Source organism: Vipera berus, assembly GCF_964194415.1.
Source record: "Vipera berus genome assembly, chromosome: 1".
NCBI classification, from domain to species: domain Eukaryota; kingdom Metazoa; phylum Chordata; class Lepidosauria; order Squamata; family Viperidae; genus Vipera; species Vipera berus.
Window position 1 is genome coordinate 298,434,889 of NC_138202.1, and position 24,271 is coordinate 298,459,159.

Sequence of the window (24,271 nt, forward strand, 5' to 3'; positions counted from 1 at the left end):
AAAATATATTCTTGCCCTACTTCCTTCTCAATCCATTTCAAGTGTCAAAGGTATTTGACTTTGCTTCCAAAAGCTCAGACCCAATGAGTTAGTTACTCTCTAAGGTGCCACAAAACTTTCCAGCAGTGAGGAAATCACTGTACACCTCTGAAATATGTACTTTGATTTGTTTTTTTTAAGTAACACTCATACATCAAACGTATAGCCAGCTCACCATTTACTCTGTCCCTGCCATAATCTAATATCACAATGTTAGGAAATGGTTGCTGTTTGCCTTGACAATGGCCAAACCAACATTTCCCAGGCTCAATTATCTAGAGCACGGGTGTCAAAATTGCCGCATCACGTGACGTGTCGTGAGATATCACGACTTTTTTTTTGCATTGTCGGAGCTAGGGTGGGCATGGCCTCCAGTATGACACCCCTGATCTAGAGGGATAGTCCCTGCTGGGATGATGAGAAAAAACAACAACAACTTGTTTGTGTCAATTAACCTGAGCAAATGCAACTTAAAGCCCTAAGTTGAAAACCAGTATCTCCTGGGAAATTCACTAAATCAAATATGCTTTGTAAACTTATTAGAATGCCCTTAACCAGATCAGAACAAGAACAAGCAGAACAGAACGCATTAGCAACATTAAGATCAGTTGCAGAACACAAATAAAAGCAAAATCTTATCGAGGATGTCATATTACATTTTATCAATAATAAAAATCCAACAAACCAGTAGAAATATATGCAACACCTATAGCATTGGCACAATAATTCACAATAAGACACTTACTGACAGATATTGGCAGTACAATACAATGTAAGTGGTAGAGGGCAGAGACAGATCTTCAGGGTCTTTCTGAATGCCAGCAAGCTCTAAGCCACCCCCATCTCAGGGAGCTGTTCCATAGGTTAGACACAGCAATAGAGAAGACAATAGACTTTTAGGATCCCAGTACATGGTACTACTCTGTAATACATAGGATCTGGAGTATACCAACCCTGTCTGATTTTGTTGAGCAAGCAGAGATAATGGAAGATGGATAATTCCTCTGTACCATGTATGGTTTTCTAGGTGACAGTCACATCTTGAAATGTACCCATAACCTAACCAGTAATCACTGCAGTTCACACAGTAATGGTGTTACCTGTGTATGCCCATAACTATCTGTAATATTGCATTCTGGACTAGCTGTAAGTTTTCATGTTTTTTAAGGACCCATGTAAAAATACATTGCAGGAATAGAAGCAAAAGGACTCCAAGGCACAAGTGACCATGACCTGGGACATCTAATAGAGGAAGTGAGACAACTGACAAATAGATGGGTTTGTGCAATGGTTGTCCTAGCCATGATAGCAATCTGCTTTTCAAGCAGGAATCATGTGTCCAGGCGGATCCCCAGACTGCATATTAATTCTGATTGAGGCAGTCCAGCTTCACCCAGGAAAAAAAATCTCCTGCACTAAGTAATCCCCAATCCATATCCATTTGATTTTGCTTGGGTTAAAGTCTGATATTTTATTTCCTGCTCCCCATCCAGACTGCCACAGCCTTCAGACCATGAACTAGAACTTAATCATTTAACAGGTTAGGGCAGACATGTCAAACACAAGGCCCGGGGGCCGAATATGGCCCGCGAAGTGGTTTCATGTGGCCCGCGAAGCCATCCTGGAAACAGTGAGGGAACGGCCCCCACTGCCTTGGCCCTGGCCCAGAGACCCTCCTCCTGCCAGAGACCCTCAGATCTGTCCCACTCCTGCCCAGGCCCCCATAGGCACCCTTGATACGAACGATGTAGAGCTGGCCACGCCCACCCAGTAGGCCATACGCACTCCAGCCACGCCCACCCAGTAGGCCACATCCACCCTGGCTATACCCACCCAGCCCCCTGAGGGCAACCGCAATGCTGATGCGGCCCTCAATGAAATTGAGTTTGACACCCCTGGGTTAGGGTAAACTGAACTTAAGAAACTGAATACTGTATTTAGTCAGACAGATACAACCATTTTCGTACCACATAATCTGGAGGGTTTCCCCCCCCAATATTCAGAAAACAAGAAATATTTTCTCAGAAGATTTGAAGAAAAGCAGCATGTTGTGCAAAGCCAGCTGCTTTCTGTAGAAGTGTTGTTTTTGCAAAAAGTCTCTGTATAGTAGTCGACTGTTAAAGAGAGATAAGCAACAGATGCAGCTAATTTCTCTTCTAAGTAATTTCTCAGGCAAAGGCAAATGCTATGGACCCAGTCTGCAAGGGGGAGTAACTTTGACTGCCAAAAAAGGGAAAAGGGTGTATTAATGCTAATCAGCCTGGAATAACTATTAAGAAAAAAAAACAGCACTTTTTTAAAGGTTTAGCTTACGCTTTGTGGTTAAATCGGCTTATTTTTATAAACCATGCTCAGTTCCAACTCATTGAGTAACCACTGAAACATCAGCATGTTTCTCTGTCCTTTGCCTCACGTCAAGTTATCAAACAATAACTTGAATACTGATTGATAGAGTAATGAGGAAGTTCTTTATTTTGAAGAAAAATAAAACTGAGTAATTAAACACGCATCTTGAATTGTGTTTTTTTTTTTAAAAAATCTGGATTTTAATAAATTCCATAACAGAAGACACTATGGGGAAAGGTGATCATGAGAACCTCTTGAGAATTCCTGAAAAAGGAGATACTAAAAGCGCAAGTGGAAATGCTTTTAAAGGATTTCCAGTTACGTAAGAGGAAAAAAGAAGGAAACATCGATATAGGGGCACAGAAATTTTAGTGAAGATCTGGTGGGAGAAGGGACATTTAAAGAGATGGAAAGAGAAAGGGTGACCAATGAGAAATAGATATAGGTATTACAGAATAGGAAAGTGTATCAGGAAAGCTAAAGCTCAGGATCAGGAGAGGTTTGAATAGAAAATTAACTTTGAAAAATACTAAGAAATCAATTAGGATATCAGCTGCTAAAGAAAGATGGCAAAATGTCAACAGGTAAGAAAGACACAACAGGGAATACGCCTGAAGCAGCAAATGGATTCCTGTATACTTAAAATTAAACACTGCATTCTAGAAGTTTTCAAGCTATAACCGGCTGCAGATTTGGCTGAAGAAATAAAATCCACAACAATTTGACTCGTACCTGAAAACTGCTTCAGATATTTTGGCCAGGGGAAACCATAGGTATCTAAGCAAATTCTTGGGCTACAAAAATCTGGACAACCACTAGCCTGAGGCAACAAGAAAAAACACATTAATTCTTGCCCAAATTTGTGCTACAGTTTGTTGTATGTGTCCTATCCAGGGCTTTTTTTTCTCATAGAACGCTCAGAACGGAGTTCCGGCACCTTTTTTGGATAGAACCTTGTAGAGTAGGCAAGGCGGGTTGTATGACATGTGTGAGTTCCGGCACCTTTTTCTTTTACAAAAAAAGCACTGGTCCTATCTATGGTTGAAATTTTGCACAAATTTATATGAATATCACTACTATCTCTACTACAGTTACCATAGTCTATATTATATAATTTTATTGTATTTTATTTTTTTAAAAATTATTACAGGCTTATGTATTTTACTGCTGTGCTTTTTGGCTTAAAGGTCCTAATAAAGATTATGTTAGTGTAGATGATGATGATACATTTAGTGATCCTCCAGATTTTTGCAAACAAAATCTGCTAACCTTTGCTTTAACTTTCCTTAAAGATTAGTCCAACAATTTACTATGAAAATACAGATATTCTAACTGAAAGGATTACGAGAAAAACTGACCTTGTTTTTCTGACCTCTCACATAAGATACAACTCATTCAATCAACTATCTCTTCTAAGCTACAAAGTCATGCTGGTAGGAAAGATTAAAGTTATTCCAACCAATTCACTAAAATAAACCTTCTCTCTTCAGGGAAAAAAAGCCCTATACGAGGAAATATAATTTTTATTTAGGATATTTATTCTTCTAATTTATATTATATATAAATTATGGCTTCTAGGTAGGAAGGTATAAAATAAAAAATATACCTTCCTACTTGGTAGCCATAATTTATATATAGTATAAATTAGAAAAATAAATATCCTAAATAAAAATTATATTTACACAATAAGTAAACAATAAGTAATTTTTGTATTGTTATTTATATATGCCCTCTTAACCGCCCTGAGTCCTTCGGGAGAAGGGCGGTATACAAATTTAATAAAAGTAAGTAAAGTAAGTAAGTAAGAAGAGAACTTATGAATCATGCACACATCCTTGAAACAACTCTTTATTCTTGATGTGGTAAAGTAATGGAAGAAATGAAATAAAATAGTCTAAAGGAACAAATTCAAATATAGCTTTGCAACTAAATGAACTATGGACTCCAGTAACAGAATAAAAGAGCATGGACAGACTGGATTCTCCCACCTCCCTCCCAGCATGCCAGCTAGCATGGAGCATTGCTGAATATTTAAATGCATTTTAAAGCCCTTACAAGATAATGGAATGCCCAAGTTCAAGAAAATCAAGCAACGGCTTCCGGATGGCAAGGCGTCGCCGGAGGCAGCCATTTTTCGGCTGTCAGCCTCGCGGCTCCATAGAGCCGCCAAAAACAGCGCCGATCAGCTGTTTTGGCGGCTCGGAAGCCCCCTCCTCAGGAGAAGAGGAGGGTGTGAGCGCCCAGGTAGGGGTAGAGCTCTCCGGGGCCGCCAGAACTTAAAGTTTTGGTGGCTGAAGGATTGAGCCCCCCCAAAGCCTGGGCATGCTCTGGACTGCGAGGCGCCTCTGCTCCGGGTTTTTTGGAGCAGAGCATGGCGTTCGCAACCATCCCTGCTAGCAAGGAAGAACTTTTGAGAATGAGGACGCAGGCAGAGCGATGCAGGAGATTTTGGTGAAGATGGTGTTTTGATCTTTAACTCAATGGACTTTGCTGAGCTCGTAAGTGGAAGTGCATAGCTAACAATAGAGGGTGAAAATGGCGGCTATATCTTCTAAAGTTCCTTCTCTGGTGCAGCAATCTTCGTTGAAAACTTTATTGTCCCCTGCACCCATATCTGCATCAGCTTTTACAGTAAAAAATTTGCAGAATTTGCTGCAAGAGACTATGGAAAAGCAAATGCAACAATTTGCTGAGATAATGGATAAAAAGTTGGAGGAGAAGTTAACAGAAAAACTAGCTAAGGTTATGGATGAAAGGATTACAGAGAAATTAACAGAATTGAGAGCAGACATTATATCTGCAATGCAAGGCATGGTTAAATGCATTGAGAATTTGGATGAAAGAGTGGAAGATCTTTCTCAAAATGATATTGGACTGGAAGCAAAAATGACAGAAACTGAAAATGTGGTAGAGAAAATTGATTATGATTTGATCTCGACACAGTATTATCAGATGGAGTTTGCTTTAAGGATTAGAGGCCTAAAAGAAAATCCTAAGAAAAAATTGAAGAAAATGGTTTCTGAGGCTTTGGAGGGGGTGCTGAGACGACCAGCAGATGAAATAATGGAAGATATAGATAAAAATTTTCATGTTAATTCTTGGATTGCAAGACAAAGGAAATTACCCAGAGATGTGGTGGTTTATTTTACAAAGAGAATGATTAGAAATGAAGTTATCCAGGCCTCCTACAATATTGATTTTGTAATTGCTGAGCAAAAAGTTCTGATTTTAAAAGAGATCCCTTCAAGAATTTTAAGAAAAAGGAAGGAATTTGCTTTTTTGACACAAGAATTGAGACGACGTGATATCAAGTTTAGATGGCAGATACCAGTGGGTATGGTGGTGACCTATGAAGGTACGAGGCATTGTTTTACTACGGTGATTCAGGCACGTGATTTCTACAGTAATGTTTTAAAAGCAGCCCCCATACCATTTTTGGAATCTACAAAGAAAAAAGGTGTGAGAGAGTCTCAACGTTACAGAGAGAATCTACAAGATGATGAAGGGCTAATACAGACAGATGTGAAAGCTACAGGAGTGGATCAAATTTCAGTACCACTGGAGAAGGCCAGAAATTGGAAGAGGCGTGCTGCTTCTGGACGAATGAACCAAGCCTGAAGATTTAGTTGCATAACTGCAGGAGATAATAATGTAATAAGGATTATGGGAATTGAAATTGTTAGAAGGACTAAATATTTGGGGATATACTTTTCACCCTTATAAAATAACTATGTAATATTTTATGTTGCTTTAGTTTTAAGATGATTATGAAAATTTAATTGGGAAGATTTGTAGTAGTGCTTACTGATACTCTGTAGGTTATGATTTGTTATTTGGTTGGTACATATAGTTGCGGTGTGATAAGAAGGTGGATATTGTGTGGTTGGTATATACTTTGTGATATGCTTTGGTGCAACTTTGGGAAAAATTATAGATGAAAGCTAACTTGTAATATCTTTATGGGTAATAATGGAACAGGTAATAGAAAATATGAGAATGATGTGATTATATAAAAAAAATTAAGTTTGGAAAGTAATGTATGGTATTTTAAGTTGTATAATATATTAGGAGAAGGAAAGGTTGTATAAACTTGGTTTTAGTATGAATTTAAAGCCTAGTTGGAAAGAAGAATAGTTTTAGAAAATTGATATAAATTGTTTTATATGTGATTGTTTTTATTGGGTATTAGATTAAAAAGTATTATTTTGTATTTGAATAATTATTGATATGATATATATATGTTTGGAGTTTATCTATATGAGTTAAAGTGCGATAGTTTAAATAGTTTAGGATTTTTTGCGTAAGTTAGATTATGATTGTTTGTATTTTTATACCCTGTATTCAGCTCTGGGAAGTGGGGGGGGGGAAAGGGAGGGAGGGGTTGGGGAGGGGGAAGAGGGTGGGAGGGGAGGGGGTTGGGAGGGTTTTTTTTTGTTAAAGATAAAATGTATTGTAAAACTTTTTAATAAAAGAAAAAAGAAAATCAAGCAACAATGACACCAAGCAACCAGTTATTCTTAGCTTATTTTGATGACTCTTTGAAAAGCAAACAGCACCGAAATCTCATTTTTCTAGATCCCAAGTTTTCATGCAGCTATCCAATTTTCTTCTGTGACTTATATTATTCATGTAATTATATCTCACAGAAATGGTGGAAATGAACACAAATGAAATAAACTCTCTTGATGCTCTCCAATATAATGAGCATTCTTCAATAATGAGATGTATAGAGTCACCAGTCCAAGCTTTATATACTAATTGACCTACATGGAATCTCCTCCAATGTACATCGGTTAGGTGATATAAGACAGGAATTCATTACATGACTTTCATATCATGACTTCGCTCCAGTGAGCAAATGTCTGGCTCAGAGTGTGATCAGGTGAATTGATATGTTATGTTCAACATTCATCCTTTATTATTGACCATATAATAGAATGTCCCCAAGGTGCTTTTTCAAAGGCAACTGGACTTTCTTTGTTTTTCTTTGAAGACATTTTCCTTCTCATCCAAGAAGCTTCTTCAGTTCTAAAGAAACAGTCCAGCAGTCCAGAACTGAAGAAGCTTCTTGGATGATAAGCAAAACATCTTCTTCAATGAAAAACAAAGAAAGTCCAGTTGTCTTTTAAAAAATTACCTTTGGGACAACCACGACTTGGATGACCGAGAACCTCCATAGACATACAGTGCTGTGCAAAACTTACACTTTTGGCCAAACTGTTTATTTCAGTGAATCCCTAAGTGAACAGAAGCTGACACAGAATTTGCATGATACAAAATTAAACACATATTTCTACAAATGTGAATACATATTTGGTATTCATGTCTATTTGTTAAAAATTCATAGTTAAGAAAACAGTGAATATGTAGAAGTTCAGACATCCTTCTAGTCAGTATTTCATAATACCTTCTTTGTAAGAAAAGAGTTTTCATATATTTCCTATAGTTATCTGCAGCCAGGAGTTAGTTATCTGCAGCCAGGTTTTCCTTGGATCTTGACACACTCTTCCTTGTAGAAGACATCTAATTCAGAAATATTTTTTGTTTCCTTGCATGTATAGCATGTTTACAATTTTCACACTGCAATTGGTGGTTAGGTCTGGTATTGATCTAGCACCTGCCTCCCGTTTCACACTCTGTTGGAGACAGCTATGATCTTACAGACATTTATCCATAACAACGTGACAATTGTGGTGCTAATTGGACTGTTCCCCCCTTGGGGGAGAATTCACACAATCAGATGCAGTTTGCGAGCAATGCAATTTAAGGTGGCATCTAACAGGCTGTCTTCTGGATATTGGGCTACTTTGGATACTGGGTCTGCTGTCCTTGAACATGAAGCCACGATTAAGATTTGGCTGCCCAGAACACCAATTCATGGTTGACAGACACACAAATTTCATCTGCCATATGTCACTTAAAGCACCTTGCCATAAATCAGTACCCACCTGTGTCTGGATTGTGCATCATGAAAGTGCTGGAGTTTACAGGATCAGATTGCTTTCAACCTATTCTCACTATTACACAGTAAACAAGAGATAATGAGATCTAATAGTTAATGACAACCAGATGGAGGAGACACCAAAGTCCAATCTCTTGCTTCCTGCTGCCTTCTTCAATCACTGTGCAGGCAGGTCTCTCTTGCACAGAGAACAGGGGCTTGTGACTAGTTGGCAACATGAGCTGTCTAGACGTGGAAAGGATGCCTGAATTATGCCTAAGGAGACACCCACAAAGTCAAAAGATGCTTTGTGTCTTTCAGACTGCTGATCCATGGTTGCAGACTGCATAACATACTGAATAACAAATTTGAAATGTTCTCCTATTATGTTATCCTCAGGCCCACAACACAACTACCTTGGTTGTAGTAGCTCTTCTACTGGCATGTCTGGATTATCATCACATTCCAAGGACTCTATTTCGGGCTGTGTGTATGTCACCTTCTCCTCCTCTAAGCTCCCACCCCTAAGTAGTTAATAAGCTAGAGGGGACCAACAAGTGTAAAATGTCACCACTCATACCTCCTCTGCTTGTACAAGAGGGGAAGAGCTCCTCTCCCAGCTGGGGGACGTATCTCAGCTTTATCTATACCAGCATGCCAGGAGAAGCTGGCATGACACTAATACCAAGCCTTATAGCAGTTGCCCTCCCCTTCTCTTCACCAGCATTGGCAATGCCTACCCTTCCACTAATCCCTATCTCTTCCGACCTTTTGTTCAGGAGAATTTTATCCGAGGGAAATGTAAAAAACCGAGTCCTAAACAGAGTGGGCATGACTGAGAGGAAAAAAGCTTTAAGACAGAAAAAGGGCTCTATATAATGTGTATGCATGTGTTTATAACAATAATTTTTTTTTTTTTTTTTTTTTTTTTTTGCCGGCTCCGAAGATGGCGGACGCGCTGGGGAGAGCTCCGTAGCCCCCAACAGTAAGGCGTCCCCCCAGGAGCCCCCCAGGGACGTCAATGGACCCCTGGGGTGGGGCAAGAATTTCGGGCAAAACAGCTGGGTAACTATGCCGCCCGCTGCCTCCCGGAACAACTGCAGGGGTGCCAGGACACCCCTGCCCCGCCGCCTGGGCCGCTGGCGACCGTTATAACGGAGCCAGCACCCTCCGCCCTGCCTCTGTCAACTGCTGAGCAAGGGCGGCGCCTCCGCCGATCAGCTGTGCGGCGGAGGCCCCGGCGGGAAGGATGGCAGCGGCTGCGGCAACGATTTTTTTTCAAGCCCCCAGGCTGGTCGTGGATCCAGGGACGCTGGCAACGGCGATGGCGGTGGCGGCGGGGCGCCTCCAGGCCCCCCCCCCTGGCCATCGAGGAGGGGCCGGAGGCTCTGCTCTGCCCCGGCCCCCCCACAGGCTCCCGGGCGACGGCGGCGTCTCCAGGTTATCAGCGGAGACGCCGCGGACCAGCTGGACCAGCTGGGTGGCGGAGGCGAAGGCATCGGCGGCGCCGGAGGTGAGAGACCCGCCCCTGGACCACGGCAGCCGTCGCAGCCATCCAGGAGGGGCCGGAGGCTCTGCTCTGCCCCGCCCCCCCCCCCACCGGCTCCCGGGCGACGGCGGCACCAGCTGGACCAGCTGGGTGGCGGAGGCGAAGGCATCGGCGGCGCCGGAGGTGAGAGACCCGCCCCTGGACCACGGCAGCCGTCGCAGCCATCCAGGAGGGGCCGGAGGCTCTGCTCTGCCCCACCCCCCCCCCCCACCGGCTCCCGGGCGACGGCGGCACCAGCTGGACCAGCTGGGTGGCGGAGGCGAAGGCATCGGCGGCGCCGGAGGTGAGAGACCCGCCCCTGGACCACGGCAGCCGTCGCAGCCATCCAGGAGGGGCCGGAGGCTCTGCTCTGCCCCGGCCCCCCCCCACCGGCTCCCGGGCGACGGCGGCCGCCGGAGGTGAGAGACCCGCCCCTGGACCACAACAACCCTGGACCACGGCAGCCCTCGCAGCCATACAGGAGGGGCCGAAGGCTCTGCTCTGCCCCTGACCGGCTCCCGGGTGGCGGCGGCATCTTCGGCGGTAAGAGCAGCGGTGCGGCGTCTCGACCACCGTGGGCTGCCCCTGGACGGCGGTGCCTCCGAAAGATGCGCACCAAAGGAGACGCTGGACAATGGAGGCGACGGCCCGACCCACCTCCTCGAAACATCTTGATCGGAGACGGCAACACCAGGGGCATGACACCAGGGTCTCCCGTACCTCTGAGATGCCACGCTCTGGACGGTCCCCAACCAATAGGGGCCATGGAACTGCGGCCGGGAACAACGCCCAGAGGATCAGGGAGGGAACTGTTTGGGGCGGCTGAACCACCGGAGCTGACGCCAATTAATGGATCCCTCCATCCTGCCTTCTGCCCATTCTCACCCATCTTTGCCCATTCTCTCCCCACAGGACATAACGGGCCTGGGTGCTAGCCACGGTGGCAGAGTGGCTGGGCCATACACCTGCTACCCCATAGTGGTGAGAGCTCTATGGGGTATGCCTCACCCAGAGTACGTTCTGGACCACCTCCGGAAGCAGAGACACAACCCATCGTGAGAGGATGAGGAGTGGCCTGCTTCTGGGGGTTCGCCCGGCCAAGTGGCAGTGGCAGGGCGACGATCCAGATACGCACCTACCCGGCTCGACCCTCCTGCAAATTCACCATCCAGGGGACAGCCTTCCCGGAACCACCTGTGACTATGCCCGTTCAATACTCTAGCATAGCACTGCACGCCCTCAGGGGTTCCCCACTCTCCTGGGTGCGACCCGCCTTCATCACATCCAATCTTGATGACGGGCCCAACCACTGGGCCTCTGAGAGATGGCCGGGCAGGGTCAGGGGCCTCCAGCACATTCCCATCAAGAGGCCCCTGATTAAGTTCTTAGCTAAGTTTTTTGTGGGGTTAGGGAGGGGGGAGGGAGGAGACTATGGTTGCGCGGGAAAGGCACACCTTCCAGCCACCATAACGCATGCCAGGCCCACGGCCGTTCGCGACGGCGTACAACGAGGGCCAGTCGCCGATAACACCCAGTGGCGTACTGACGAACGTCCCATCCCTAAGATGGTGGGGAATGGCAGAAGGTGCACAGACAGAGGGCCGTATCGTCACCGGGAGTGTCATCTCCGCTCTGTAAAGGCGGTGAGACGCTCCGACCCTCTGTTCTCCCCCGGAGGACCCGGGAGCAAAGGTGCGCACCCTCCCATGCTGAGGCTGGTCTACCTGAATGCAAGGTCCGCAGCCAACAAAGCTCACCTCATTCGTGACCTATTGGAGAGTGAGCATGCGGACCTGGCCTGCATCACGGAAACCTGGCTGGGCCCAGAGGGGGGTGTTCCTCTGGTTGACCTCTGCCCGCCAGGTTTCCAGGTACTGCACCAGCCCCGGGCTCATGGGAGGGGCGGGGGAGTGGCAGTTATCATCAGGGAATCCCTTAGCCCGCGAGAGACCACCGTCCCTCAGATGGTCGGGTGTGAGTCTCTCCTACTGAGATTCGGCCCAGGGGCGCAGCTGGGTCTGCTGCTGGCGTACCTACCACCTAATCGTGCAGCGGCGGCCCTACCCGAGCTACTCGATGTCCTCTCAGAGTTGGTGGTTGAATTCCCAAGACTCATGGTCTTGGGCGACTTTAATCTACCGTCCCTGGGAGGATCGTCCGAACTGGCTCGGGAGTTCATGGCTTCCATGACGGCCATGGACCTGTTGCAAATAATTTCTGGGCCGACTCATGAGAGAGGCCACAACCCAGACTTGGTGTTCTTGTCTGGACGGTGGCGTGATGATGTCGGTGGGGGTGCCACAACTGTTACGCCCCTGTCATGGACCGATCACCACCTCCTGCGGCTAGACTTCCCCCTTGCCACCCCCCACCGTGGGTGCACGGTGCCAGTCAGATGGTACCGCCCTAGGCGCCTAATGGACCCTGATAAGTTCCAGGCAGCGCTTAGGGACTCGCATGCACCCCCTGCTCACAGCTCGGCGGAAGCCTTAGTGGAAGCCTGGGAAAAGGCAGCCACGGAGGCTCTGGACCGAGTTGTACCCTTGCGGCCTCTGACCCGGCGCAGATCCCAGCGAGCCCCATGGTTCACCGAGGAGCTCCGGGAGATGAAGCGTCGGAGACGGGGCCTAGAGAGCCGTTGGAGGTCCAGTCGATCCGAATCCGACCGATTGCGACTAAGAATCCTCACCAGGTCTTATCTCGCTGCGATAAGGGTGGCAAAATCCAACTACTTTTCCACCCTCATCGCGTCCGCAGATAATCGCCCAGCTGCCTTGTTCAGGGTGACTCGCTCCCTATTAAACCAAGAGGTGAGGGAGGAACCCTTGCAGGGTCGAGCCGAGGAATTTGGTCAATATCTGCTGGATAAAATCGCTCGGATTCGAACTGGTCTGGACTCCAACTGGGCTGAGATGGAAGAACAAGACATGGACAGTCTTGTCGACGTCATCTGGGAAGAATTTGATCCTGTAACTCCTAAGGAAGTGGACAGGATTATGAGAAGGTTAAGCTCCTCCACATGCTTACTGGACCCGTGCCCTTCCTGGCTGGCCTATGCAGCTCGAGAGGCGACACGAGGCTGGTTCCTAGCGGTCATCTCTGCTTCTCTGAGTGAGGGTCACTTCCCCACCGCCTTGAAGGAGGCGGTGGTGAGACCTCTCCTCAAGAAGCCCACCTTGGACCCATCCTCTTTGAATAACTTTCGTCCAGTCTCCAATCTTCGCTTCCTTGCGAAGGTTGTTGAGAGCGTGGTGGCGCACCAACTTCCTCAGATCCTGGATGAAGCGGTTTATCTAGACCCGTACCAATCGGGTTTCAGGCCGGGCTACAGCACGGAGACGGCATTGGTCGCTCTGATGAATGATCTCTGGAGAGCCCGGGACAGGGGCCATTCCTCTGTCCTAGTCTTATTAGACCTCTCGGCGGCTTTCGATACCATCGACCATGGTATCTTGCTGCGACGCCTCAGGGGACTGGGAGTGGGAGGCACGGTTCTGCGTTGGTTCTCCTCCTTTCTCCAGGGTCGCTCGCAGTCGGTGCTGACAGGGGGACAGAGGTCGACCCCGAGGCCTCTCGCTTGCGGAGTCCCTCAGGGGTCGGTCCTCTCGCCTCTCCTGTTCAACATCTACATGAAACCGCTGGGTGAGATCATTCGCAGTTTTGGAGTAGGGTACCATCAGTATGCTGATGACACCCAGCTTTTTATCTCAACTCCAAACAATATCAGTGATGCCCTAGACGTGATGTCCCGCTGCCTGAAAGCGGTCCGGGAATGGATGGGGAGAAACAGGCTTCAACTGAACCCGGACAAGACTGAATGGCTGTACGTACCGGGAAACCAGGAGATTCAGAACGTCCCACTGCTTAACATTGGGGACAAGTTACTTCCCCCTGTTGATAGGGCCCGCAACCTGGGTGTCCTCCTAGACTCGCAGCTCTCCCTGGAAGACCACATTGGAGCTGTGACCAAGGGGGCCTTCTCCCGGGTTCGACTAATTCGCCAACTACGGCCTTATCTGGACCTGGATTCCTTACGTACTGTCACCCATGCCCTTGTGACATCTCGCCTAGACTATTGTAACGCTCTCTACATGGGGCTGCCCTTGAGATCCACTCGGAAGCTTCAACTGGTGCAAAGTGCGGCGGCACGGACACTCTTGGGAGCCTCCCGATACTCCCATATCACACCTCTCCTCCGTGCGCTGCACTGGCTTCCGGCTGCCTTCCGTGTGAAGTTCAAGGTGCTAACGATGACTTACAAAGCCCTACATGGCATGGGTCCGGACTACCTTCGGGAGCACCTTCTGCCGATGTCAGCACCCCACCGTCCTGTGCGCTCCCACAGAGAGGGCCTCCTCAGGGTGCCACCGCTCAAGGAATGTCGGCTGGTGGCCCCCAGGGGGAGGGCATTCTCAGTGGGTGCGCCAGCCCTCTGGAACACCTTACCAACAGAAATCCGGATGGCCCCTGACCTCCGTACCTTCCGTCGCGACTTAAAAACTTTCCTGTTTCAGCAGGCTGGCCTGGCATGATAGCGTTAATTGGGGTCCCAGTTTGTGTTCATTAGTGTTTCTTATTATTTTTATTGTTCGATCTGTATACCTTCCTTCCTCTGTACACCGCCCCGAGTCCCTCGGGAGAAGGGCGGTTTATAAAAACTAATAATAAATAATAATAAATAATAATAATAATTAATAGGAAGAATTAGTTCCCATAAATCAAGGCTCAACTGAATGGAGTACTGTTGGATTTTTTTAAGAGACAAAACCTTGTTTAAACTCAGAGAGAGATAATTTAAGAAGCAAATGAAGTGGAAGGGAGTGGAGGAATCTGTCTCTCTGTGTCTGTTTCTCTGTCTGTCTGTCTCTATCTAAAACCTCTACTTACCCCACTTCAGTAAATGAAAGCTGGAATTAAAAGAAAACAAAAGAAAATGAAGTTGTGGATGTGGATGTTGCCTCAGAGACAGGCCGACAATCAACTACTTACCACCATTCATCACATCTCCAGTAGATGTACCGAGTACAGTGATTCACTGAGGCAATTTATTTCTCTGTAGCTCGCTCTCCACTTTTTTCTTCAACAGCAGCTAGAGATAGAATGGCTTTCCCTCGTGGGCTCTTTAAAAATACTGCTCTGTTCCGAAACTCCCACTCAGATAACCACTGGCCTACCCACTCAGTAGAAAGACCTTGACCACTTCCTCTTGTTTTGGTGCAAATTGGGTAATTTAAAAGACAATAATCCATTTTCAAAAGACAAGATATCTTCCAATTATAGCATCTAAAACAGAAGGCAGCAGCACCCTAAACATGTCTACTCAGACATCCTCTTTTGGTGCGTATCTGTTTTCATTTGTCTTGAACAAAACATCCAAAACCATTTTGGTTTGGTTCAGGCATTGGCCACCTGAAAACTGCTCTTCCAAGAAGAGAATGATTTGTGCATGGAACACTTTGTGCAACCCTACACAGTTCCTATTTTGGTCAACAGCAAAATGTGCATTCTACCTGGCAATTGTGAAGACAGGACTGAAGTTCCAGTTAACGAGTGAGAGAAACATTGTCAGAAAAATACCTGTTTAGTCTTAGAGAGTGTAAATCACTATGGCCAGATGAACTGCATTTATACTGAAGGTACTGGATGAAGGTCTCACAGACACTTTATATATTTACTTTGGAAAAATCCCGAAGAATGGCTCAAATATCTGATTTCTGCAGGAGGATAAATGTTCTCTCTATCATTAAAAAAAAGGTCAGGAGGAAGGATTGAAAGATAGATCAGATTGATTCTGACACCTGAAAAAATAGAGGTGTTCATAAGGGGATCAAATAAAGTAATTTGAGAAGTCAGCGTGTTTTTGTCAAGAATATGTTGTGTCACACTGCCGTTAATGTGTGTGTATGTAGGGGGAGGTTAAATAGACTGCAAAAATAATGTAAGCATAACACAGTGTGTGTGTGTGTGTGTGTGTGTGAGAGAGAGAGAGAGAGAGAGAGAGAGAGAGAGAGAGAGAGAGAGAGAGAGAGAGAGATGTAAAGATATTCATATAGGATACAAAGAATGGGGGCTATTTGTCCTGGCAAACGTACTTGTAAAAAGTTACTTGGATTGGTACTGGATTGTAAACTGAGTATCAGTCAGCAATTTGATGTAATTGCAAACACACAAATGAAATTTAGGCGGCATTAAAGACATTTAGCATTGAAAAAAGAAAAGTGTTTCTTTGAAAAGTGAAAGCACTACTCAGCAGCTGGTTGTCAGTTGTACAGGGTGGGAATCCCATAGTTTGAATTCCTAACTTCTCCACAGAATGACCAGATGGAGAAGTCTTCTATGAAAACCCACTAAACACCAAAAAGCCAAGGTACGTCCCTTGTCTCTGCAAGGAGTGGGGAGGAGAATATCAAATAAATTCAAGATGGCAGCCACTACCATGCGATTTGCAACCATTACCTTGCTGCTTCTTCTTCTTCTTCTTCTTTTTTTTTGGCTTTCCTCCTCCAGGATCTCCATCAAGTTCACAAATGGTTTCCTAAGTATTACAAGCCATTCCCTTGCTGCATGTCTTTTGTTTGCAGAGAGAATCTGAAGCTGATGTGCGTTTCACTACCCATTTCTTCTTCTACAGGTCAGAAAAATGATGCCCAAAACTCTAGTACAGATTTAGTTTATTAAATCTGTTTCCACCCATGAATGAAAAATTATTTTTGTCTATACTACAGTGAACACAGTGGTAGCAAAAAACTTTTTTATTCTACTTCATTGGAAATATCTAAATTTTTATCATGCACTTGTGACAATTCTCAGTATCAGATCAACTTCTCATAACCAGAGAAACATTTTTTTCCTTTTTCTTCTGTAATTGCAGATTCTGTTGCCACTAGGGCCAATTTCCATACCAGGATAAAGCAATAGCTGAACAAAATATTTAGGTTTCTATTTTAAGAACATTACACTGTGTGATTTTTCTTTATGGTAGAATGGCACAATACAATTTATTATTATACACATATTTTTTTAAAACATGCATTTATATTTTATGCCCTGCACAAGCAAATCCAAATTCATTGTGTGTTGACACAAGTATTGCTTTTTCTATTCTTGATATAATTTGCATTTCTCAATCTCTGTGTAGATATGGAAATCCTAACCTTTGTGGTTTTGTAATTAAGAATAATAAAAGTTTCAAGTATGGGAAGAAAGAATACAGAAGCTGAAAAGGTGAGGGAAAAATAGATTATTCAAATCTACTTCATAATGTAGGCAAAAAGAGCTGGTGGGAAAAAAACGTTAACTATCTCCTTATGCCAGTGATTTTTTTTTTGGGGGGGGTATGTGTAGTAATGTGCCTAATATATTTTTTTTACCAAATAAAGCAAGAATGGAGAATCAATGGCCTCTCAAGTTTGTTGAAGTACAAATTCTCACCGTCCTCACAATTGTGCATATTTGCTAACCCACCTGGAGTTCTATGGAAACATTTGGCACACCATTGGCTTCCTAGTTCTGTAATAAATGTAAAAGCAAGATATCTATCACCTCATATCCTCAATGCAGTTGTAACATAGATTGGCACTTTTTGATGCCTTTATGGATTTCTATGGTGAGAAATATTGGGACTATATTTCCAAAGGGGGAAAAATGATCCTGAAGAAAACACATAGGGTTTATCATGTTGTAAAGAAGCTAGTTTATCAACATTTTTAATAATATCAAACATGGTATCTTCCAGGGTTGGAGGGTTTTTTTCCCCACAAAGGGGGCTTTACACATTCTGGGTAACATCAAATAATGACCTTGCATGCAATTCAGAATAAACCATGCTAATTAGTGTGTGGCAGGACATTCAGTTTCTGCCAGCAACATTCCCAGAAAATTTCTCCTGAGGAGTGGGAACAGAATAGGATGGATAATCACACAGAGGACTACAATCAGTGGTAAAGCGGGTACTTGCTATTTTAATACTACTAATTACTCTTAATTATTCAGACATTCAGATCACAGGAAAACAAATGAACATTTACCATTTTTTAAGATTAAGATTTAAGATTTATTGAGATTTTTATACCGCCCTTCTCCCAAAGGGACTCAGGGCGGTTCACAGGGCATAAATATAAACAACAGTACAAACATTAAAAGATAATTAAATTAATGCCCAAGTTAAAACCAGAATAATAAAACAAACCTATAAAAAACCCAAGTACCCCCATCAGGCCAGACCCGCTAGTTCAAATAAATGGGTCTTCAACCCGCGACGGAAGGATCGGAGGTCTGATGCCATCCGGAGCTCAACCGGCAGTTGGTTCCATAACGCCGGAGCACCCACAGAGAAGGCCCTCCCCCTGGGGGCCACCAGTCGACATTCCCTGACAGGAGGCACCCTGAGGAGGCCCTCTCTGTGGGCGCGCACAGGGCGGAGGGGAGTCGACGCCAGCAGCAGGTGGTCCTCGAGGTATCGCGGACCCATGCCATGTAGGGACTTAAAGATCATAACCAAAACCTTGAACCTTACCCGGAAGACAACTGGTAACCAATGCAGCTCACGGAGCAAAGGTGTAACATGGGAGTACCGGGAAACTCCCAAGACAACTCTCGCGGCCGCATTCTGTACCAGTTGGAGCCTCCGAGTAGTCTTCAAGGGAAGTCCCATGTAGAGAGCGTTACAGTAGTCTAGGCGAGAGGTCACGAGCGCATGAGTGACCGTACACAAGGCCTCCCGGTCCAGATAGGGCCGCAACTGGCACACCAGGCGAACCTGGGCAAAAGCCCCCCTAGTCACGGCCACTATGTGATCCTCCAAAGTGAGTCGTGAATCTAGGAGGACTCCCAAGTTGCGAGCCCTATCCACAGGGGGTAAAAGCTCACCCCCCATAGAAAGAGGTGGAACATCCCAGGTGTCTCGGGAAGCCGGAATGTACAGCCACTCAGTCTTGTCAGGGTTGAGTTGAAGTCTGTTCCTCCCCATCCAGACCCGAACCGCCTCCAGGCAACGGGACATCACAGCGAGGGCATCACTGGGGTGGTTTGGGGTCGAAATAAAAAGTTGGGTATCATCAGCATATTGATGATACCCAACTCCAAAACCACGAATGATCTCACCCAGCGGTTTCATATAGATGTTGAACAGGAGAGGCGAGAGGACCGACCCCTGAGGAACTCCACAAGCGAGAGTCCTAGGGGTCGACCTCTGCCCCCCTGCCAACACCGACTGCGAGCGTCCCAGGAGATAGGAGGAGAACCACTGAAAAACCGTGCCTCCCACTCCCAATCCCCTGAGACGCTGCAGCAGGATACCATGGTCGATGGTATCGAAAGCCGCCGAGAGGTCTAATAGGACTAGGACAGAGGAATACCCCCTATCCCGAGCCCTCCAGAGATCATTCACCAGAGCGACCAATGCCGTCTCCGTGCTGTGCCCGGGCCTGAAACCCGATTGGTAAGGGTCCAGATAATCCGCTTCATCCAGGACCAGAGGGAGCTGATGCGCCACCACACTCTCAACAACCTTCGCAAGAAAGCGAAGGTTGGAGACTGGACGAAAGTTGTTCAATACAGCTGGGTCCAAGGCAGGCTTCTTGAGGAGAGGTCTCACCACCGCCTCCTTCAAGATGGTGGGGAAACAACCCTCACTCAAAGAAGCAGATATAACCGCCTGGAGCCAGCCTCGTGTCCTCTCCCTAGCTGCATAAACCAGCCAAGAAGGGCACGGGTCCAATAAACATGTGGTGGAACTCAGCTTCCCCATAATCCTGTCCACTTCATCAGGGGTCACAGAATCAAACTCCTCCCAGATAACATTGACAAGACCGCCCGTGTCCTGATCGTCAGACTCTGCCCAGCTGGAGTCCAAACCGGTCCGAATCCGAGCGATTTTATCCGACAGATGTTGACCAAACTCCTCGGCACGACCCTGCAAGGGATCCTCCCTCACCTCCTGATTAAGAAAGTATTTTTAAAGTATTTTTATTGTTCACTTTCTAACTAGAAGCTTCATTCAGTAACTAGGTAGCTACGCTATGCTTGAGTTCCAGAATAATCAAAGAAGGCGGTCTATCCTGCACAGTAACTCATTTGATGTAATAGTTACAGTCCCCATCTACTGTTAAAGATTCCAACAAGACTTGGTCAGTTGGAATCACTTGAATACCAGTATCTGAGCCAATTCACATAACACTTTATTTTGTTTTGCAAACCATGTCTTGTTAAATCTATTGTGCCTCTGTACCAACTTTAAGTGAGTCTCTTATATTCCCCTTTCCTTCCTTTCTTCCTTCCTTCCCTCCTTCCTTTTTCTTCCTTTCTCTTTCTTTTTCTCTTTATCCATTCACATCTTCAATTAACAATTAAAGATCAATATATTCGTAATTGCAAACACCACTGGTAAAACTATGGTAACAATAGTAAGAGGATTAGTTAAATCATCATATTTCAAAAATTGGAGATAGAACTATTTTCTCAAAGGACTTTTACCATTCCAGAAATGTTTGAATCACTGCTTATCAATATCCATTCCAAGCAGAATAATGAAGAATAACCATCTTCACAATAACCATTCTTAAGAGGTTTTTAAAGTATCTTAGTCCACACCAGGTTAAGTGTATTTTCTTTTGTATTTTAAAGTATTTTTCAAAGTCATATTGTATAATCTAATACCATGCGCAATGATTTAAACTAAAAACCTTTATGCTTCAGAAATACTTGATTTAAGAATACATAAATCATGTCTTCGTTTTCATGATGGGAGACAAAGATATAAAGTCTCCCATAAGAAGTTATTCCCCCTAAATCTATACCTAAGTGCTCCATTATTTGATGCTCTTTCCAGAAATGATTTTTCTCTCTACTGGAGATGGATCTGCAACAAGAACATTAATTTCAGAGAATTGGCCACTAATTAGCAATATCCAGCACAATAATTCCCAAATGTGGTAACCAGAAGACAAGGAGGTTGCTTATATTAAATTCAATATTAAACTCTAATCCCGCTTTAGCTATGAAAGGTAGCTGGCTGACTTTGAGCCAGTTACTTACTCTAGCCCAAATTGCACAGGGTTGTTGTGGAAAAACCTGACAGAAGAGGGAGCATTAGGTATATTCACCCCCTTCAGTTATTTTATAAAAATAATAAGGGGGAAAAGATTAAAAAAAATCTTTAAAAAGTGTGTTTTAGGTATGTGATTTTTTTTAAACCTCTTAATATCTGAGATTCTGTTTAATGCAGAAATCAAAGCTGGATTCTTTTAAATACAAATCATGTTCTTAAACTCACAGTAATGGCTCATCTTTTCTTACTGGAGTATAAGTAGAATGATTTTGCTCCTCATGCTTTAAACCACCATTGCCTTCTTTCCAAAATACATTTAAAACAAACCAACAGAAACCTTACTGGAAAAGCCAGTCATACTACAAAGAATGAATCAGACTTCAAGGTTATTGTACAAAATTCAAATGCCTGGGATTCTCCAGGTGGTTAATCCAAGAAAGATTGTCCTGAACAGGTCATTTTGTGTAAAACAGGAAAAAAATGAATGTATGATCTATATTATAACTTTGACAATTAGGAAGGATAAAAAGAAGTGTCATAATGTAACTTAGAGAAAGAGTTAAATCTACAATTGTACTTATAAGTCCTTTATAGAAGTTCAAAATCCATCTCTTTATATCTTTTTTCTTTTTTCTTTTTGCACTCAGCTTTGTTTTATAATTTCTATTCTTGTTTTTATAACTTTTAATAAAATAATATTTTAAAGGGTTAAAATAATACCCCATAAAGTGTTTACTCTGCTTAAACTTTTTATAAAGCTTTTCTCAATATTTTATTTTTCCCAGCTGTTAAACAGCTTCTCGATAAGCCATCTCAGTCCACTAATAAGGGTAAAATGTTGCAAATATTTTAATTAAAAATGGCAGTTTTCCACAAAACTTTCATAAACATAACCATTTTAAAGCTGCTCATTTATAAATGTTTTGTCTTTTCAGATTGAAAAAGAAAAAAAAATGCCCTGAACAATGGATTTAAAGACACAAAGGGTGTCAAGAGGATATGCACACAGTACCTGTGGACAACTCCTTAAACTAATTGGGTCCTTCCCCAAGACTGCACTGCAACTACAGAAGGAAAAGATATTGCTGCTTTAAGGCACTACATACATGTTCTGAAATCCCAGTTCTTCTCTGAACTAGAAACATGATATAACCTTACTAGATTAATGGTTAAATCACGAGCTTCTTCCTTCGTATGACAACTTTTGTGTTTTTAAACATCCGCTCAGGATGAATTAAACTGAAGTCAACTAGACAAACAGGTATGGCTAGTAATTAGAAAAGGCATTTTGGGGTACAGTACTTACAGAATCCAGAATTCAATAATGGGACACATGCAAAAATAATAGCGACAAGCACTCCCCCTGCTGGTTAGCATAGCAGAGCAAAGCTAATTCCATGCACCACCTCTACCTGTAGGCAGCAACATACCTTGTACACATGGTAAGGAATCTACTCACTCATAGCCCAAAATCAAGGTTCAAAAGAAGTGTGGCTAGAGTCAATGAATAGATGTTCAAACATGAAAATGCTACAGTAGAATATGGTTGATGCAGATCAACACGTTGGGTGAAACAGCTGTAGGCAAAGGGGTGATCCTCTTTTCAGTGTGAAATAAAGAAACATTGTGTAACTGGAATCTCTAGAGCTACTGTAGGGTAGACAGTACATATTATCGGTCATGGCAGGTGTCCCATGGGACCAGGCTGAGAAGACCAAGCTTGTTTTCCGTAAGACTAGTTTCAGATCACATAGAAAATCACTGTCTCAAAAAAACCCCACAAAACCCCAACCTTCTCCAAGTAGACATTCTTAGCACACAGAAAACTAAGGTAGCAAAGAGAAGGCTATACAAGAACCATTTCTTGGATCTGTTAGTTTTCTGCATGTAAACTGTTGATCTGTCTGAGGTTCCTTACTTGCAGCCTAATACAGGTAGTCCTCGATTTAGGACCACAATTGAGCCCCAAATTACTGTTGTTAAGCGAAACATTTGTTAAGTGGGTTTTGCCCCATTTTACAACATTTATTGCCAAAGTTGTTAAGTGAATCACTGCCGTTGATAAGTTATATCGGATATAACCTGCTTGTTACATGAACCTGACTTCCCCACTGACTTTGCTTGTCAGAAGGTTGCAAAAGGGGATCACATGACTCTGGGACACTGCAACGGTCGCTAAGTATGAATCAGTTGGCCAGCATCTGAATTTTGGTCACATAATCATGGAGATGCTGCAAAGGCCGTAACTGTGAAAAAAGATCATAAGTCACTTTTTCCAGTGCCGTTGTAACTTTGAATGGTCACTAAATGAGCTGTTGTAAGTCGAGGACTACCTGTATAACACATTCAAGCATCAGTTCTGTGAAAACTCACATGTCCTGCAAGAATCCCATTTTTATCCATTCGGCAACTTCTCTCCAGTAGACATATAATTGTTATTAGATGGTGTGTGACTTCTGCCCTTGGTTCTTTATTTCCTGCTTCAGGTTATTGATTCCCTTCATAACTCACTTTAAGTGTCAGTTTCGTACCATCTTTGCGGAGTAGCATATAATAATAATTAAAATAAAACCTTCTGTCTGCTAATTTTCTGCTCAAAAGAAATAAAAGCTTGTGAGAATTTTCAGTAGAAATAGAACCATTTTTTAAAGATTAGGTACTCAGGATACATGGTTAATAATAATTTCTAATTAAGATTTGTAAATCTCTGCCCCACACATTCACATGCTGGACCATAGGACCCCTTGAACAATCCAGAGTACTTTTCTCCTCCTCCAGAGCAAGTTTTATTTCTGTTGGTCACCATCTGAGAATGCTGAATGCCAGATACTAGCAAAAGTAGAGAAATTAGAATGGAATGGAACTGAATAGAATAGGAAATCTTTATTGTCACTTTAAATGTACACTGATCAGCATACACTAAAATGAAATTTCATTGCATTCAGCTCTCAAAAAAATCATATGCATATACCCACAAACACACAAATATATGGCACAGAGAAACATCACAGTTTAGTTCAAATGTATACATATACTGTACATGGGGGGAAAATCCTGCAAATTTACAAAACAGATGGCATAAGGAACAAAGCTGTTACAGAATCTAGTAATTCTGCTATAAATACTTTGGAACCTCCTCTCAAAGGGGAGCAACAGAAACAGACCATGAAGCGGGTATGTGGGGGTCTATAATAATGCTTCAAGCTCTAAGCACATAGTGCTTATAAGCAGTATCTTGAATAATGGAAAGCGGACTTCCTATAATCTTCTCAGTTGTCCTTACCACTTTCTGTATGGACCTTCTATCTGAGGCACTGCTACCAACAAACCAAACAGTGATGCAGTTTGTTAAAATGCTCTCAATTGTCCT

At 43.9% G+C, this 24,271-nt stretch overlaps 1 protein-coding gene across 1 annotated transcript in view; it reads right to left on the minus strand.

Annotated features, from left to right (window-relative positions):
* Window positions 1-24,271, minus strand: part of MDGA1 (MAM domain containing glycosylphosphatidylinositol anchor 1) — a 321,444-nt gene that overhangs the window by 286,335 nt on the left and 10,838 nt on the right. The window lies entirely within an intron of this gene.